This window comes from Rhinolophus sinicus, chromosome 8 (assembly GCF_057876585.1).
Source record: "Rhinolophus sinicus isolate RSI-liver-muscle chromosome 8, RSI-T2T, whole genome shotgun sequence".
In the NCBI taxonomy this organism is placed as follows: Eukaryota; Metazoa; Chordata; class Mammalia; order Chiroptera; family Rhinolophidae; genus Rhinolophus; species Rhinolophus sinicus.
In genome coordinates, this window is record NC_142508.1 from 37,735 (window position 1) to 54,815 (window position 17,081).

Here is a 17,081-nt window from a genome sequence, read left to right on the forward strand (position 1 = left end):
GAGGCTCCTGCATGGAGTCTTCCTGTCTGCTGCTAAGGGTACTGGGCTCAGGTTTTCATTTGTGCTTCACAGTCTTTCAGGAGGCAGGAAAAGGGGAGCCAGGCTGCATAGGAAGGCTTGTATTGTTAAAACTGCCCCTTTTGCAATTTCTTTTCCTTTGTTTAGCTATGTGGCCTCTGGCAATTGTGGGCTGCGTTTACATTTCTGATCTGCTTGGGAGAGGACCTGGGGGAGATGCTGAGACCCTACTTTCTATCAGACTGAAAAATACAGCTTCCATTTTTGTCAAGTTTCTGATCAGGTATTAGAATCTTTAAAACCTGTTCCAACATAGCAATTCTCACACTCTTAGATCGCCATGCGGTTTTTAAAAATTTGCACAGCTCTTAATTTTCCCTTCTGCCTTTTTTAAACCTAATGTTGGTATTAGCATTTTTAAGACTCAACAAGCTGAAGAACTAATTCAAAAGTTAAATTTCCTTGAATTCGTTGGTATTAAACGTGTGGTCTTTCTCTAGGTTCCAATAAAACAGCTGTTTGTCATGAGAGTTTTCTTAACACATTTTCAAAATTAGCAATTTTTTCAATTCAAAGTAGCCACAGTCTGGCCACTGATTATAAGATTTTAATAGATACTCAAACCCATAAGCCTTTTTACATCTTAACCGAGGAAGCCAAAGGCTTTCTGTCCCTGTGGTATTTTCTTTTTATGACAAACAGCATAAGAGACATAGACACAGAAAAAAATGATCACTTCTAAAAGGAAAGAATCACTAAAGAAAAGCTGTGAGTCGCTACTCCCGAGAAGCTAGCTTCACAAACATTTTTCCTGCCAATTTACTTGTAGAAGAGAAGAAAAGGACATGAGGCACTTCTACATTCTCCCAAACCCCATAAATACACCGGGAAGACTGACATGGTGAACAAAAACACTGCTTACCTCTGCAGGCAGACATCCTTGTGCTCTCAGGGGCAGCGGTTTCCAGGAGCTAGCAGTGCCCCAATAATTCTGGCAGGCTCCCAAAAACTGCGAGGGCTTAAAAAAATTCTTTTGCTCTCATCTTATGTCTTAGCTGAGATCAGCCCCTTGTATCATCGCAGGAAGGCATTCCAGGATGTAGGAACAATACCTCATGAAAAAAGGCAAGCAGGCCAAGGATTTACTAAACGAGAGAAAATATATTCCCAAAATTCAGGAGTGCACGGGACCAGAAGGAGTGGGACTGCACCGAACAAAGAAAATTTAGGATTATGTTTGAACGGGGGCGCGAAATATTCCAGGGAGGTGATCTCTGAGCGTTTCCAGGGCGTTCCCAGGGCGTGTCTTTCTTGGTGCCTCCTTCCCACCGGGAGGAGGGATTCCTTGTAGGAACTGTCACGGGGACACAAGAGGTAGAGATTTTTCCTGCTTGCAATGCTAATACTATTGTAATCCCTCACAATTAGCTGTAGCTGCACCTTTTCTTCGGCATGATTGCATTTCTGTTTTCTTTGTTTCCCCTCACATCTTCCTTTCTTCCCCCTTTCTCCTTGTGACCTTGTGCTCTCTGCCTATGGTGATAACTTCTTCTAGCTCAACTAATCATAAAATTAATACAATCAGATTAAGATAAAATCGAATTTTTATATATGCACATGGGGAATTCCCATACATGTAAAAATTCCAAAGGCAGCGAGGTAAGATTGGGTACTTTGCAGGTAATTTAGGAAGACTGGCACACTCATGGAAGGTAAATTGTTACGCCACCTAGAAAATAATGGTACACAGGGGAAGGGTGGTCAACAGGCTATACTGGGCGTCTTCCCTCCTTATGCTAAGGAGTTTACCCCAAGTTCCCCTCCTAAACCAGGTCTTCCATTTGAATCTCTTAGGCAGGAAAGACAGGCTGTTTCAGAGTCTTTTGTCTCGAACCCTCGAACTCTAACCGGAACTAGAACTCGAACCCGAACTCGAACATGAACTCGAACCCGAACTCAAACTCGAACTCAAACTCGAACCCGAACTCGAACTCGAACCAAACTCGAACTCGAACTCGAACCAAACTCGAACCCTAACTCGAACTCGAACCAAACTCGAACTCGAACCCTAACTCGAACTCGAACCAAACTCGAACCCGAACTCAAACTCGAACTCGAACTCGAACTCGAACTCGAACCAAACTCGAACCCGAACTCAAACTCGAACTCGAACCAAACTCGAACCCGAACTCGAACCAAACTCGAACCCGAACTCGAACACGAACTCGAACTCAAACTCGAACCAAACTCGAACCAAACTCGAACTCGAACTCGAACTCGAACCAAACTCGAACCAAACTCGAACTCCAACTCGAACTCGAACCCGAACTCGAACCAAACTCGAACCCGAACTCGAACCCTAACTCGAACCAAAACTTGAATCAAACTCGAACTCGAACCAAACTCGAACCAAACTCGAACCCTAACTCGAACTCGAACTCGAACCAAACTCGAACCCGAACTCGAACTCGAACCAAACTCGAACCCTAACTCGAACTCGAACCAAACTCGAACTCGAACCCTAACTCGAACTCGAACCAAACTCGAACCCGAACTCGAACTCGAACCCTAACTCGAACTCGAACTCGAACCAAACTCGAACTCGAACTCGAACTCGAACCAAACTCGAACCAAACTCGAACCCGAACTCGAACTCGAACTCGAACCAAACTCGAACCTGAACTCGAACTCGAACTCGAACCAAACTCGAACCCGAACTCAAACTCGAACCAAACTCGAACCAAACTCGAACTCGAACTCGAACCCTAACTCGAACTCGAACCAAACTCGAACCCGAACCCGAACTCGAACTCGAACTCGAACCAAACTCGAACCCGAACTCGAACCCGAACTCGAACTCGAACTCAACTCGAACCCGAACTCGAACTCGAACCAAACTCGAACCCTAACTCGAACTCGAACCAAACTCGAACTCGAACCCTAACTCGAACTCGAACCAAACTCGAACTCGAACTCGAACCCTAACTCGAACTCGAACTCGAACCAAACTCGAACTCGAACTCGAACTCGAACCAAACTCGAACCAAACTCGAACCCGAACTCGAACTCGAACTCGAACCAAACTCGAACCCGAACTCGAACTCGAACTCGAACCAAACTCGAACCCGAACTCAAACTCGAACCAAACTCGAACCAAACTCGAACTCGAACTCGAACCCTAACTCGAACTCGAACCAAACTCGAACCCGAACCCGAACTCGAACTCGAACTCGAACCAAACTCGAACCCGAACTCGAACCCGAACTCGAACTCGAACCAAACTCGAACCCGAACTCGAACTCGAACCAAACTCGAACTCGAACCCGAACTCAAACAAACTCGAACCCGAACTCGAACTCGAACCAAACTCGAACTCGAACTCAAACTCGAACCAGAACTCGAACCCGAACTCGAACTCGAACTCGAACCAAACTCGAACCCGAACTCGAACTTGAACCAAACTCGAACCCAAACTCGAACTCGAACTCGAACCAAACTCGAACCCGAACTCGAACTCGAACCAAACTCGAACCCGAACTCGAACTCGAACTCGAACCAAACTTGAACCCGAACTCGAACCCGAACGCGAACCCGAACTGAACTCGAACTCGAACATGAACTCGACCCCGAACTCGAACCTGTACTCGAACTCGAACCCAAACTCGACCCCGAACCCGAACTTGAACTCAAACCCAAACTCGAACCCGCACTCAACACCTAACCCGAACTCAAACACGTACCCGAACCCTTGAATTCGAACCCGAACCCGAACTCGAACCCTCGAAACTGAACCCACACCCTCGAAGACTAACCAAAATTTATAAACCCGAACCCAGAACCCTTCAACCTGAATCCCCTTCCAATTAACTTCGAACCCAAAAAAAGCTTAAAGCCAGAAACTTAAACACAATCCCGAAACCCAAACCCCTAACTCCAAGCCTCTGGACTCTGTACTCCAAAACCTGAATCCAAATGTGAACCCTGAACCCAAACCTGAAGGCCAAACACCAAAACTGAGTCCGGAACCCCTGAAACCCGAAAATCAGTACCCAAAATCCGAACCCAAACACAAACACAAACACCAAAAACGAACCCTGAAACCGAATCCCAACACCATAAACACTATAACCCAAACCCTGTACACTAAACCCCAAAATCTTCTACCCGGAAACTCAAAACAGAACAAGAAACACGAAACCAAACCAAATCCCTAACACCAAACACAAAGCCCTAAACCTCAACCACTAACCCCTGAACCCGAATACCCGAACCCTGAACACTGAAAAAACGTTACCCCAAAACCAGAGCCAAAACACAATCCCTAAACAGAGACTGAAACCGAAATCTCTATACCCTAACCCTGAGCCCGTGAACCCCAAAATCATGTATCCAGAAACTCAAATCAGAACAAGATCACCGAAACCAAACCCAAACCTCTAAACATAATCCAGGAACCATGAACACCAAAACCTCTACCCCGAACCCCAAAGACCTGTACCCCAAAACAGGACACAAACACAAACCCCAAAATTAAACCTCAAAATGGAACACCGAACCCCAAAACCCACAACCCCAAACCCTGAACCCCTATACCATAAACCTCATACCCAAACAGCATCCCCAACCCAACCCCAAACCCTGAAACCAAACCCAAACGCTGATACCTTAACCCGAAGTTGGAATCCCTGAACCCCAACAACTGAACCCCAAACACCGACACACACGTGGACCCAAAACGGGAACCTGAACCCTGAAACCAAACCTCAAAACCAAACACGAAACAACAAAAGAACAAGAAAAAAAATGAGAGAAAAAAACTCATAGACACAGACAATAGTTTACTGGTTACCAGAGGGTAAGGGGGGGGGGGGAGATGAAGGTAAGGGGAATCAAATATATGGTGATGGAAGGAGAACTGACTCTGGGTGGTGAACACACAGTGGGATTTATAGATGATGTAATACAGAATTGTACACCTGAAATCTATGTAATTTTACTAACAATTGTCACCCCCAATAAATTTTTAAAAACTCAAAAAAACAAAAAACAAACACGAACCCTAACCCTAAACCCAACATCTAAACCTACCCCTGAACTGTAAACTTTAACCCTAACCCTAACCTTAAACATAAACCGTAAACTTTCACCCTATCCCTAACCTTAATCTCCCGAGATAGGAGCTCAAGAGCCCTGCGTGAGACCCACGGACCATATTCATGCGAGAGCCAGGAGAGCGAGAGACGCCAGGATGTTTACCCGCGACTGGAGGTGCAGTTTGTTTTGAGAGCTTTGCTTAGCTCGGTGTTTGCCGTGGAGACACTGCTGCTCTGGGGACGGCATCGACTGCCTTCTGTACCTGCTTCTCTCAGTGTTTCCCAGAGAAACACTGGACAAGGGAAGAGAAGGTAAGGAGGAGCTTGCTGTACCGCTGAGTCCCTGAAGGGGGATGTTGAGCCCCGGCGGACAGAGTGGAGGCAGGGCCTGGTGTGGAACCAGGGCTGGTGTTTGTTATGTGAAGCGAGACGGGGTTTAGTGTCATTGTTCTACGAGCGGCTGTTTATTGTTTTCACTGCCATTCGTGTAGGTTTCATTTTAAGCTCCATTTTGCTTCCTTGATGTATGTGGTTTATGTCAATTCTACTGTGTTGCTTATGATTTTTTGTCTTTTCTCGAGTTACCTGGATGAGTCCATTGAAACTCCTGCTGTGTCTGCTGACACATTTCTAGTTACTCACGTCACCTGAGGCCCAACGGCTGCTGATGTAGTCTTCACACATTGCCTTTTAATAACACGGTGATTGCAACAAGGGTGAACAGCTTCACCTCCTTGAGTGAACTTGGATATGCATAGGGCTTGGACTCTATGAAATGCATGTCTTTCTGCTGTCATGGTCTGGTTTTGACATTGTTGTGTAGAATTGTAATTTACTTTCCGTTAATTTCAAACGTGAAAACTTTCAGTAGCATTACAGGTACTATGTCTGCACGCAAATTATGCAGATGCATAAAAAAAGGTTTATTTGGGGGACAAGGGAGAATTCCCACCCAGGACATGCAGCCATGGACAGCCGTGCTGCCAGTCCCCAGCAGAAAAGGGGAGATTCTTTTCAGGAAGGAATTTGGAGAGCTGTGATAACCAAGGGGCTCTTCCTGTAGGGCTTTGCCTTCCATGTAGCAGTGAGAGCGCCCCCTACAGGCTCTCCCCATTCCAGTCTTGGGCGAGGGTCTTTATTTTTTTTACACAGGCAATCTTTTTTTGCTGTATTATGTTACAATCCGTTGGTCTGATTTGCACTTTAAATCGTTCTTTCGTGCATGATTTTGTAACATTATGCACTGGTTATTTCAAAAAACTATGGGTTCAGTGACCTATGCAGATCTCATGAATGTGAACACATTTCATTTTACATCGAATCATATTCATCACTATCATCAGTCTTAAGTACTTGGAAGCTGTGACATTCACAGTGGCAGATACAACTTTTCCAAAATTCTATTTTTCATCTGAAGCTCAGTTTTATATTGCCAAGAAATGCTGTTATTTATTTTGCATGAATTTTCTTTCATGCAAAGTTGAGATTCCAAATCTAATGATCACATAAGTGCTCTTTCTGGAGACAATTTAAATACAAATTATAGAATATTTGTTACATAGATATTATAAGACAGGTAATCAAAGGTTGAGATCGAATAAAATTATTTTTAATGCTCCATTAAGGACATTCTGAAGTGAAATGTCACATTTCTTAAAACTGTGAATGTGGTCATGAAGAATAATAACATAGCTACTGATTAATCAACTCTAGTACCATTTGCTTGATGCATAATGAGTGGCAATAGTTTTACTGACTATAGCTTTTGCAAATCCAGGGAAAGAATGCAAATAATCGCTGCAAATCCAACAAATGTCTTAAATTTGGGATTATCAGTGATCACTGTAAAATTCTCTCAACTTTTCTGTCTGGGTGAAATTTTTCATAACACATTGGGGGAAAATATAGTAGACAGCAGGACAGATGTTTGCCAACTCCTGGTGAATTACGCTAGGCCAATACATCACTGTCTTGTTCTTACAGCATTACGGTGAGCCCAGACAAGTAGTAGGTCAAAACACTTTTTATTGTTCTTCAAAGTGGTCTCGGTTATTTTCATTCCTTTGGTCTTGCATGCACATGTTAGACTCTGATTACCCACTTCCACATATTAGGATGTATCTCCATGTGCCAAGCGCGGTGTCTTCATTATCCAAGGACTATCCTCTCCCCTTCCTCTTTGCTAAAAGATGACTATGTCTTTACTTATTTTATACTTCTCACAGACCATCCTCGTTTCGTTACATTTATCTAAGTGTCTCACGTTTTTGTATCACCCAGAAAGCACAGCTCATGGTGGAAGTAAGGTTCGGTGCATTAGGAAAAGGTCTGACCTGAAGCCCAGAATGACTGCTGCTTTTACTGTGACCAAAGCAACTGGGAAACCAGGGGTTCACAAGGCGGTGAATCAGCCCAGGAATGTTAACAGTGTAAGGGGAGGTATTTCCAAAATGCCAATATTTCCAAAAGCCACACATATGACTTGTGCCAAGTAAGGCCAAGTCCAAGACATGCTGACCTCTCACAGTTGGGGCTCAGTGCTACTCCTGAAAACGCAGCACAGCAGCCGGGGGGTAGGGGGGGGCAGCAGGAGGCTGTCTTAGGTCTGGGTCAGATTTTGCTTCCAGAAAAGCATCTTGGGTACCAGTGGGCCCAGAGGGGCTGGTGATGCGTCTGCACATGCAGTGGCTGAATGAACTCAACCAAGGATTGTCGCACACACAAGCCACCACCAAACACTGATGACCACAGACCAGCAGCAGGGTTGTGCCACATGGGTCGTGAGACCTTAGTTTCTGTGAATTAAATCCCGTACTCAGGGAGAGAAGGACTAGAATCCAGGCCTTCTGAAAACCAGAATAGCCAGTAGTCTCATTGGAACTCGTGGGAACTCATGTATGTTACATATGAGAGAGAACAAGCTCCTGGGTTGACCTCATTATTTCCCACGAAAGGATACTAATGGGGTGGGGGGGGCCTGGTTGGGCCCAAAGTCCAACCCCTCCTCTGATCACCAGCCTGGTCTCTTGTCAGTCACAGGGGGAAAAAATCTTTTTAGTTGCTTAGCCCAGAGTGGCTCCTTTTCTAATTGTCACTTCTTCATGTGAGACTGCAGGAGTTCTGAGAGAGGGAACTCCAGCATTAGGCCTCTGGAATTGGTGTCATTCATTGTTCTGATGATGACACTTAGAACTCACATGAGTGAACATATTAAAAATAATGGTGAAACCTCTTTAAATAAAGTTTTACTTGAGACTTATTGCTATTAGACAAGACTAATATTTATACTCATATTTTTCCATCTATTGAGCAAATAGGTTATTGGATAGTGGAAATGGAATAGAAAGATACTGAGAAAATTGTGTGCATGCATTGTTCTCATTTCTCGACTGGTAATTCAAACTTTCAGTCTAATCTCCTTCCAGGCATCATCTCAGAAAAACGTGGTCAGAGCAGGAAAAAATGCTTACAGACCCAATTATGCAGAAACTCTACAGCTAGGCGTGCACTCTGAGGAACTGATATTAAATGTGTGGACAGTGTTAGAATATTCATTGCAGAGAAACAGTTGAAGTCAACCTAGATGTAACGGGAGGAAGTCTATAAATACGACATATACGTGAGATGGCATATACGCAACCATTTACAATCACGTGTACACAGAATATTTATGCAGTGGGAAATAATCTTGATGTATGTGAAATTTCTTAAAAATGTAGTAACGGTCTTGGATAAATGTCAAGGAACACAACACCGAGCAACACTAAATCACAAACAAATAGAAAATCTGAATAGACCTGTAACAAATAAGGAGATTGAATCCCTAATCAAAAATCAAACAGAGTAGTACATACAGAAAGGGCTTTGGGAAATGGGGAGAGGTCTACAAACATAAGCTTTTATTGCAGAACACTTAGCAGAATTGTGTCTATAGGTATACTCAAATTACTTAATGTCTGAATGACTAAATAAGTCTTTTCAACATATGATTGGTAGAAAAGGGAATGGTGAAGATGCTGAGGAGTCGCCCTCCCAATATCACAGGGGCTCCTGTGCCGGTTCATGCTCTTCTAAGTTTGCGGCACTTCAGTGTGTGAGCAACTTGGGGAAATAGGAATTTAATTTTTAAATGACCCGAATGGAACCTTCTTCATATTAGACACAAAAATGGTCAACAGGCACACTAAAACGTTAAACATCGTAAGTCATTATGCAAATACAAATTAAAACCACAATATGAAACCCTTTCACATGAAACAGAATGGCTATAATTAAGAAAAATAAAACAAATGGCAGCAACAATGTGGAGAAATTAGAACACTTAAATATTCCTTCTGAACATGCAAAATGGTGGCCTGAGTGCACTATAGTTGGGAATTTCTAAGCCATAAAAAGAATTCCCATGTGGTACAACAAATCCACTTCTAGAAATAGACCCCCCAAAATTGAAAACAGATGTTCAAACAAACACTGATACATGAATCCACAGCAGCACTGTTCACAGCAGCAGAGGCCTAAACAATCCAAATGTCCATGTTAATCAACAGTGAAAACTAAGTAAATAATTGTGTAGCTATACCAGGATTCTTTAGATTGATATAATTATGAACATATTAATAATTTCTAGAAACATATATCCCAATAGCACACACAAAACTTTTAATGTACCACATGGCATGTTTACTAATACACCAATGTATTTAGTTCCTCTACAATAAGTACCCAAAAAGTTGATAAATCTATCTTCAGTAATCAGTGTTTCATTATTTTCTCCTATTTGGAATAGTCCAGACATTAAATACATATCCATCATTAATTTAGATAACAAAACTGTTAAGTTTCAAATTACCAAAGACACGTAGAAAACCTTTTCAATGCTTAGGTATAATATAATTATCGCTGAAAAGTTTACATAAATATCTTTTATTTTCATTGTATCTATCGTACATATTAGTTAAAAATTAGAGATGTCAAAATCAATTATTACCGAAGCTATTTTCTGGACACATTTTGTAACACAGATAACAAACTTATTTTTAGAAACCCAGTTAAAATATATATATTTTATGTTAATGACTTTCACAGATACGACTATGTGATAAACACAAACTAAAACCAGCTTTAATATCAAATATTTCACCACATCATCTGATCCTGAAAAGCACTTGGGTCAGTTTGTATTTTATTACTTAATTTATGTAAGCATTTAATTTCTTCAAACCGATCAAATATTACACTAGTAACACCATCCACAGATACAAAACATCTTACCACACACAAACTGGTTTCACACAGGGATCACAAATTAACAGAACTAGTAATAACTTTAGAGAACGCACAAGATGGTTTACCAAGAGAACAGACAGTAGTCACAAGAGCTCTGTAACACAATTTAAATGTAGAAGTTTTTCCCATTCCAGGATCCATTGTCTGTCCCTGGACAGTGGGGACTAAATAGTGAGACACCAACCAGCCTCCTTACAGCTCTGGCCAGGAAGCCAGAGGCCCCTCCACACAGAATACAGAGGAAGCAGCCCTCCCAGAGCCAAAGGGTCACCCCCAAAGACAGTCAGAGAAAGCACAGAACTTCGTCACCCAGGAGGTCAGGATGGAGGCGTGGACAGGGTGTCTCCGGTCTCCCACAAAATGGGAGGCACCTCCAGCCCCAAACCCACTAAATCGTGGCCCCAGCAGGTGCTACTAGACTGGGATGTGTCCAGCACTAAGGGGTACGGAAGGCTGGGGGACAGATGCCCCTTATGGGCAGAGGCCCCTCAGGACACACTCCCCTGGGAGCTGGCACAGCCAGGCAGAGGCGCACCAGAAACCCCAGCTTCTCCCCCTGGCCACCAGGCCCAATGGAGTAAGTGCACCTGGCCGATGGTGGGGACCAGAGGATTACCTTCCTTGGTCACAAAGCCAAGCTCCCGGGACACAGAAGGAGAAGGAAAGAAAAACCTCAAGCGGTTTCTAGACAGGGACCCACAGCAAAGTTTGTCTCCGCAGACGCCGGTCTTGACAGAACCGCTTAACTCCCCAGCCTGTGGGGCCAGCTCCAACGACAGGCTTACGGGAGCCTGTGCCTGTGTTCTGTCCCCATGGTAGTTCCTTCTTAGGACAAACGACATGCAAGACACAGACACAGGAAAAAACAAACAACTCTGGGAGGAAAGAATATAGAAAACTCTAGAGTTTCTCGGTGCAAGAAGTTAGCTGCACAAATAATTTTTTCTGCCGACCTAAATTCAGAAAAGAGAAAAAAGCCTCACACCCCTTCTAACTTCTACCCAACCCCACAGACAGAGACCAGATATTATGATACAAGCGCACCTACAATTCACATCACCATGAAATGTCCAAATACAGCGAGGAGAAATCAGGTAAATATGACATTTAGACAAGGGTGGGAGTGGACTCTTAGATTTTAGATGTAAAAATGGGAGATTTACAGGTAATTCAGGAAAAGCTGAACACACGTGGCAGGTAAAGTTTTGTGAGGCTCCTGCATGGAGTCTTCCTGTCTACTGCTAAGGGGATTGTGCTCAGGGTTTTATTTGTGCTTCACAGTCTTTAAGGAGGCCGGAAAAGGAGCCGGGCTGGAAGAGGGAGGCTTGTATTCTGTTTTCTTTGTTTCCTCTCACATCTTCCTTCCTTTCCTCCCCCCTCTCCCTGTGGCCCTGTGCTCTCTGCCTATGGTAGTAAGTTTTTCTACCTCAGCTAATCATAAAATTAATAGAATCAGATTAACGTAAAATAGAATTTTAACACATGCGCATGGGGAATTCACATACGTGTAAAAATTCCAAAGGCAGCGAGTTCAGATTGGGTGCTTGGCAGGTAATTTAGGGAGAGTGGCACACTCTCAGGAGGTAAATTGTTGTTAGGAACCCCAGAAAATAATGGGACATGGTGGAAGGGTGGTCAGCAGGCTCCACTGGGCGTCTTCCCTCCTTATGCTAAGGAGTTTATGCCAAAGTTCCCTCCCTAAACCAGGTCTTTCCATCTGAATCTTTTAGGCAGGAAAGGGGGAGGGTCAAAGGCTGTTTCTGAGTCTTTTGTTCCGTAACAACCAGCTTAAAGTCAACGTGCCCAAAGGCAAACTTTGGTTGTCTTCATTCCCACCTTTGTAACTTTAATAAAACTTTCACATCCAGAAGTTAAATTGGTACATTGTTCCATATTTCATTAATCTAATCATTCAATCCTGAGAGTAAGTTAGTTTAGTTAAATTGTTGGATCTTATTTCGTGATGCAGTGATGTAAATACATTTCCAAATTTCACCTTTTATTTACTACCTGATGACTTGCTTGGGTGGGGGGAAGGAACAAACTGTCTTCTACCCTCAAGGTTCTTTTGGCTGTTCTAATAAAAAATTAGATGTGATTAGCCAAGAGAAAACAAGCAGATTTAATACATACACATCAGAAGCCTGCACACAGGAGAGAGTCAGAGACCCCACATAAAGGAGAGGTAGGGAGCTAAGACATGCTCAAGCTAGGGATGAAGTAAGGTCCCTTGGGGGCTTGAAAGGGTCACTGCAGAGTGATGACAAGAATAGATGTTTCTTGAATTTCTTGAACCTAGTCAGACAGATGTTGACAGAGACTGAAGGAGGTCAGACAGGGACAGAAATAGACAAAGAATGTAGGGTGTGGGGTGCTGAGCTGCCACCAGCCCAAGGTTACTGACTGTGTGTGTGGGCTATGTGTTTGGGATCCCTCGGGGTGTCCTTGGCTGGCTCTGCACTGTTTTCCCAGGTCTTCCATATAAGCCCGTAGATCCCCAAGGACTGGAGTATCCACACCAGGCCAGCACTCTGGACCTCAGGGTGGACCCACCCTTGGAGAAGACACCTTATGGCAGGGAAAAGCTGAGGGACTCTACCCCAATCCACCGACAGTTCCAGCTACCACAGCTGTGCAGGGCAATGGCTCTTCCAGCAAAGCTGCCCCAAGAGCTTGGTGTTCAGCTCCCCCTGCAAATGCTGCACCAGGAGTGGAGGCCCCAAGGCCCCTTCAGCCCCAGCGCCCAGGCCAGAGCCTGGGATCCCACCACAGCCTGCCACCCAGCTCTCCCTGGGGGCTGCAGTCTGGCCCCTGCAGGCCTCACCGTGGTCTTTCTGTGCCCAGGCTTTCGGCTCTCAGACCTTTTGGTCTGGTCCTCCTGGGCTGCCTCTTTTACGTACAAATTAAATGTTTAGTTTGCACCGCACTTCCCCAAGATGTGGTGTCTTACAGAGGCTCTCTAAGCAGGGTTTTAATTTTAAAATGGCTTTCGGGAAGGTCGGGAGGTAAGAGGGGAGAGTGACATAAGGCAGCATAGGTAAGAGCCAGGTGAGAAGGTAGTTACTTCAGGTGTGCCAAACCGTGCACCGGGTTTCACCTCCAGGACCACACATTCCAGTGGGCAGCTTCCAGGGCACAGCCCTGGCTGTGACACATTGGCTCAGAAGCCTTTGGAAAGAAGAGCTTATGTTGACCTCCACTCAGGTGTTACTCCCAAAATGCACACCAGATGGCAGCAGAGAATAACTTTTCATGGTCACCTGCAACCAGGTGTTATTCCCCATATGCACACGAGATGGCAGCAGAGAATAACTTTTCATGGTTACCTGCAACCCAGTGTTATTCCCCATATGCACACGAGATGGCAGCAGAGAATAACTTGTCATGGTTACCTGCAACCCAGTGTTATTCCCCATATGCACACGAGATGGCAGCAGAGAGCATTTCCCTGCCCACCGCCCTTCAAATGAGAATCCAGGCCCCGGGACTACATTCTCTTTTAGATAAACCCAGTTACAGGCCCTTCACAGGCCTCAGCTCACCTACTGGTCCCATTTTACAGAAAAGGCAGAAACAATTAATATCTCCATGCACAGGTAATTAAACGGGAGAGTGATTCTAACACAGTTCTGAGTCCAAAACCGGGACCGAAATGGGCCCACATGGGCCAGTAGAGCTTGCATACATGGGATCCTGGACAAACAAAAAGTGATCCAAATAGTCTTGCAGCGTTGGGTGGAGTCATGGTCATTCTATTGAAGAACATCTGCACATGACCTAATGGTCCACCTTGCCATGCACTCACCCAGGCAGGTTTTGGGGTGGAACCAGGGCAGGCAGCTGGCGATGGAGACAGGTGGGGAGGGAGGTGGTGGCCTAGCCCTTCCCAGGAGGAGAAGCAGCACCAGATCCCTGTGATGACGACTCCCCCACAGGTATGAGATGCCTGAGCTCGGGCCTTTTAAAATCTCTTCTTCCTCAGCCCAGGGCACGGCTCTGCTTCTCCCCCATGTTCCCTTCCTCTGAGGTCACAACTGACAGGAGCTTCAAGGCTGCTCAGAATGGAGTCTGGGCTGACACTTTCATTATGGAGGGTGCCTGAGCCTCACACAGGTGCAGAGCTGGCTTCCATCTCCTCCAAGTACAAGCTGTGTGACTTCAAACAAAGACACGGAAGGTCCGTCTCCTCACCTGTCAGGTGGGGATAACCGCTCCCTCTCAGGTGGCTGTGAGATCAGTGAGGTGAGGCAGGTCGGCTCCTGCCCCACACGTGATGGGCCCTCACTCCCCTCCCTCTTCCCTTCTCAGTCTTTTCTCTACCTCTATGGGCTGGAAGGATCAAGAGTTTAGCAAATAGTCTCCTTGTGGCAGAATGAGCTCTCCTGTTGGTGTCCACACAGCCACAGCCCCTGAGTGCTGACTCTGCCATCTGTGCCAGCTTCACGCTCAGGGCAGCGCTCACCACAGCCCCTCCTTGCTCTTCTCACCCCCGCTCATCTCCAAATTCAGGGCCCTTGTCTCAGCTCAGGCCAGAGCGCCTCTCACAGCTCTTCTCACTGGTCTCCCTGCTTCCCATCCCTCTCTCGTCCAGTGCAACCTCCACACTGTGACCAGCTACATCTTTCTAAGTTAAGGATCTGATCCTGTCATTTCCTTTGCCTACAACTACCAACAGCTTCACTTGGGCTAGAGAGTAAAGTCTCTATTATCAGCACAGTGTTGAGACTTTATCAGGCCTCATGTTCTTCTCCTGGTCTCATTTCCTATCATAACACCCCAATTCACTCACCAGGTACCCCAGCTGTCAGCATTAACCTGTCTGGTGTCAGCTTTAACAGCTAGAAGTGCCAGCACTGAGACCGGGCCTGAGCGCAGGAACATGAATAAAATACAGACTTTGGTGAACAATAACACATCAGAATTTGTTCGCTGAGTGTAACAATTCTGGAAGGAGAGGAGGAAGTAAAACTAAAATAAAATAAACCTATTGCATCGAAATGGATGATTGCCATTAACAAAATGGACCCTAAAATAAGGCAAATAATAACCAATTAGCCACCCAGGACCTCTTCCTCCTGCTTATTCTTGTCACATTGCTCTGGAGTTCACTCTCCGGGGACAGGGAAGGAATGGTGAAAGACCAGCTTGGAAGTTCCCCTGATATCGGTCCCCACCCTGTGTCCTCATCTTCCCCATCCAGGGGCCTCAATTCTGATATGTCAGGTAGGACCGGAAGCTACTGAGAGGAGCTCCCTGGAAGCTGAGGTGCTGGACTTGGGGCCAGAGAACAGATGCTGGGTCAGGAAAGCAACAGATTCCACACCACTGAGCCCTAACCCTAGCCCCAAACCTAAAACCTAACCTTTAAAACCTAAACACTAAACCTAAATCTAGGTTTAGGCCCTAAGCCTAAATATAAACCTAAATTTAGGCCCAAAGCCTAAATCTAAACCTTAACGTAAACTGTGAAACCTTACAACCATAAACATCACTATAACCATCACTATAAACCATAACCTAAACCCTCACCATGATACTAAACTATCTCCAGAAACCAAAAACTAGGAACCATATCCGTAAACCATAACTATAACCATAAACTATAACCAAGCACACATAGCCATGAACCATAAACGTAATCCATAATCAATCCCATAAACCATATAACACACATGTAGCCATAAACAATACACATAAACCATAACCAAACTATACCCATAATCTTAACCTTCACCCCTAAGTCAGCACTAAACTCCACCTCAGCCCCCACCCTAGCCCCGGTAGGGCACTAGTAGCCCCTAACCAGTCAAATCAGAAGTATGTCACAAAAACAGAATATAAAGATCTATATCCCTTATAGAGATGTGATAATGTTCCGTATCATAGTTAAATGACACAATATCAATACACAGAAATCTGTTTTATTTGTATACACTAGCAAGAAATAATCTCAAAAGGAGTTTAAGAAAACTAGTCCATTTTAAATAACATGAACATTGATAAAATACTTAGGAATACTTTTAATCAAAGTGCAAGACTTCTACACTGAAAATTACAGAACAGAATGTCTTTGTTTGCCGAAAGAAATTAAAATTAAAGAAAACTAGCTAAATAAACGTGCAGCCAGCCCCTGGTGATGGAAATTGTTCAGAGGCAACAGAACAGACGCGGTGTACGGATTCAGTGTCATTCCTGTGAAAAGGACCCAAGGCCTTTGGTGGAAAATGCAAAAGCTGATCCTAATATTCATAGGAATTTCCAGGAAGGCCAAAGAACCATAACAATCTTCAAAAACCAAATCAAGTTGAGGCTCACCCTTCCCAAACGTAATTCTTAGTACACAGCCACAGTAAGGAAAACATAGTGACACTTGCATAGAGATATACATAGAGATCAATGGAAGGGTATTGAGAGCCCAGAAATAAACCCATCGATCTAAGTCAGGTGATTTTTTTTTAACATACACATCTAACTTATTTATCATTGTCATTTACAGCTTTATTTTATAAAACACAGAAACACATTTTTTTTCTATTTTTTCTTTTTCTTTTATTTCTTTTTTTAAGGAGCGTGCAGCTCACGGTGGCCCATGTGGGGATTGAACAGGCCACCTTGGTGTTCTCAGCCCTACACTCTAACCAAGTGAGCTAACCTAACCAGGCACCCACAGAAGACACTCTTAAA

General features: G+C 44.5%; 1 protein-coding gene across 2 annotated transcripts in view; it reads left to right on the top strand.

The window, feature by feature from the left end:
* The first annotated feature begins 5,234 nt into the window (after window positions 1-5,234).
* Window positions 5,235-17,081, top strand: part of VIPR2 (vasoactive intestinal peptide receptor 2) — an 85,120-nt gene continuing 73,273 nt past the window's right edge. Inside the window, exon 1 of one of the 2 annotated variants that reach the window (XM_088799756.1) lies at window positions 5,235-5,423. The gene's annotated coding sequence lies outside the window, so the exon portion shown is untranslated. The remainder of the gene's footprint in view (window positions 5,424-17,081) is intronic. The other variant, XM_088799757.1, reaches the window with a different exon arrangement.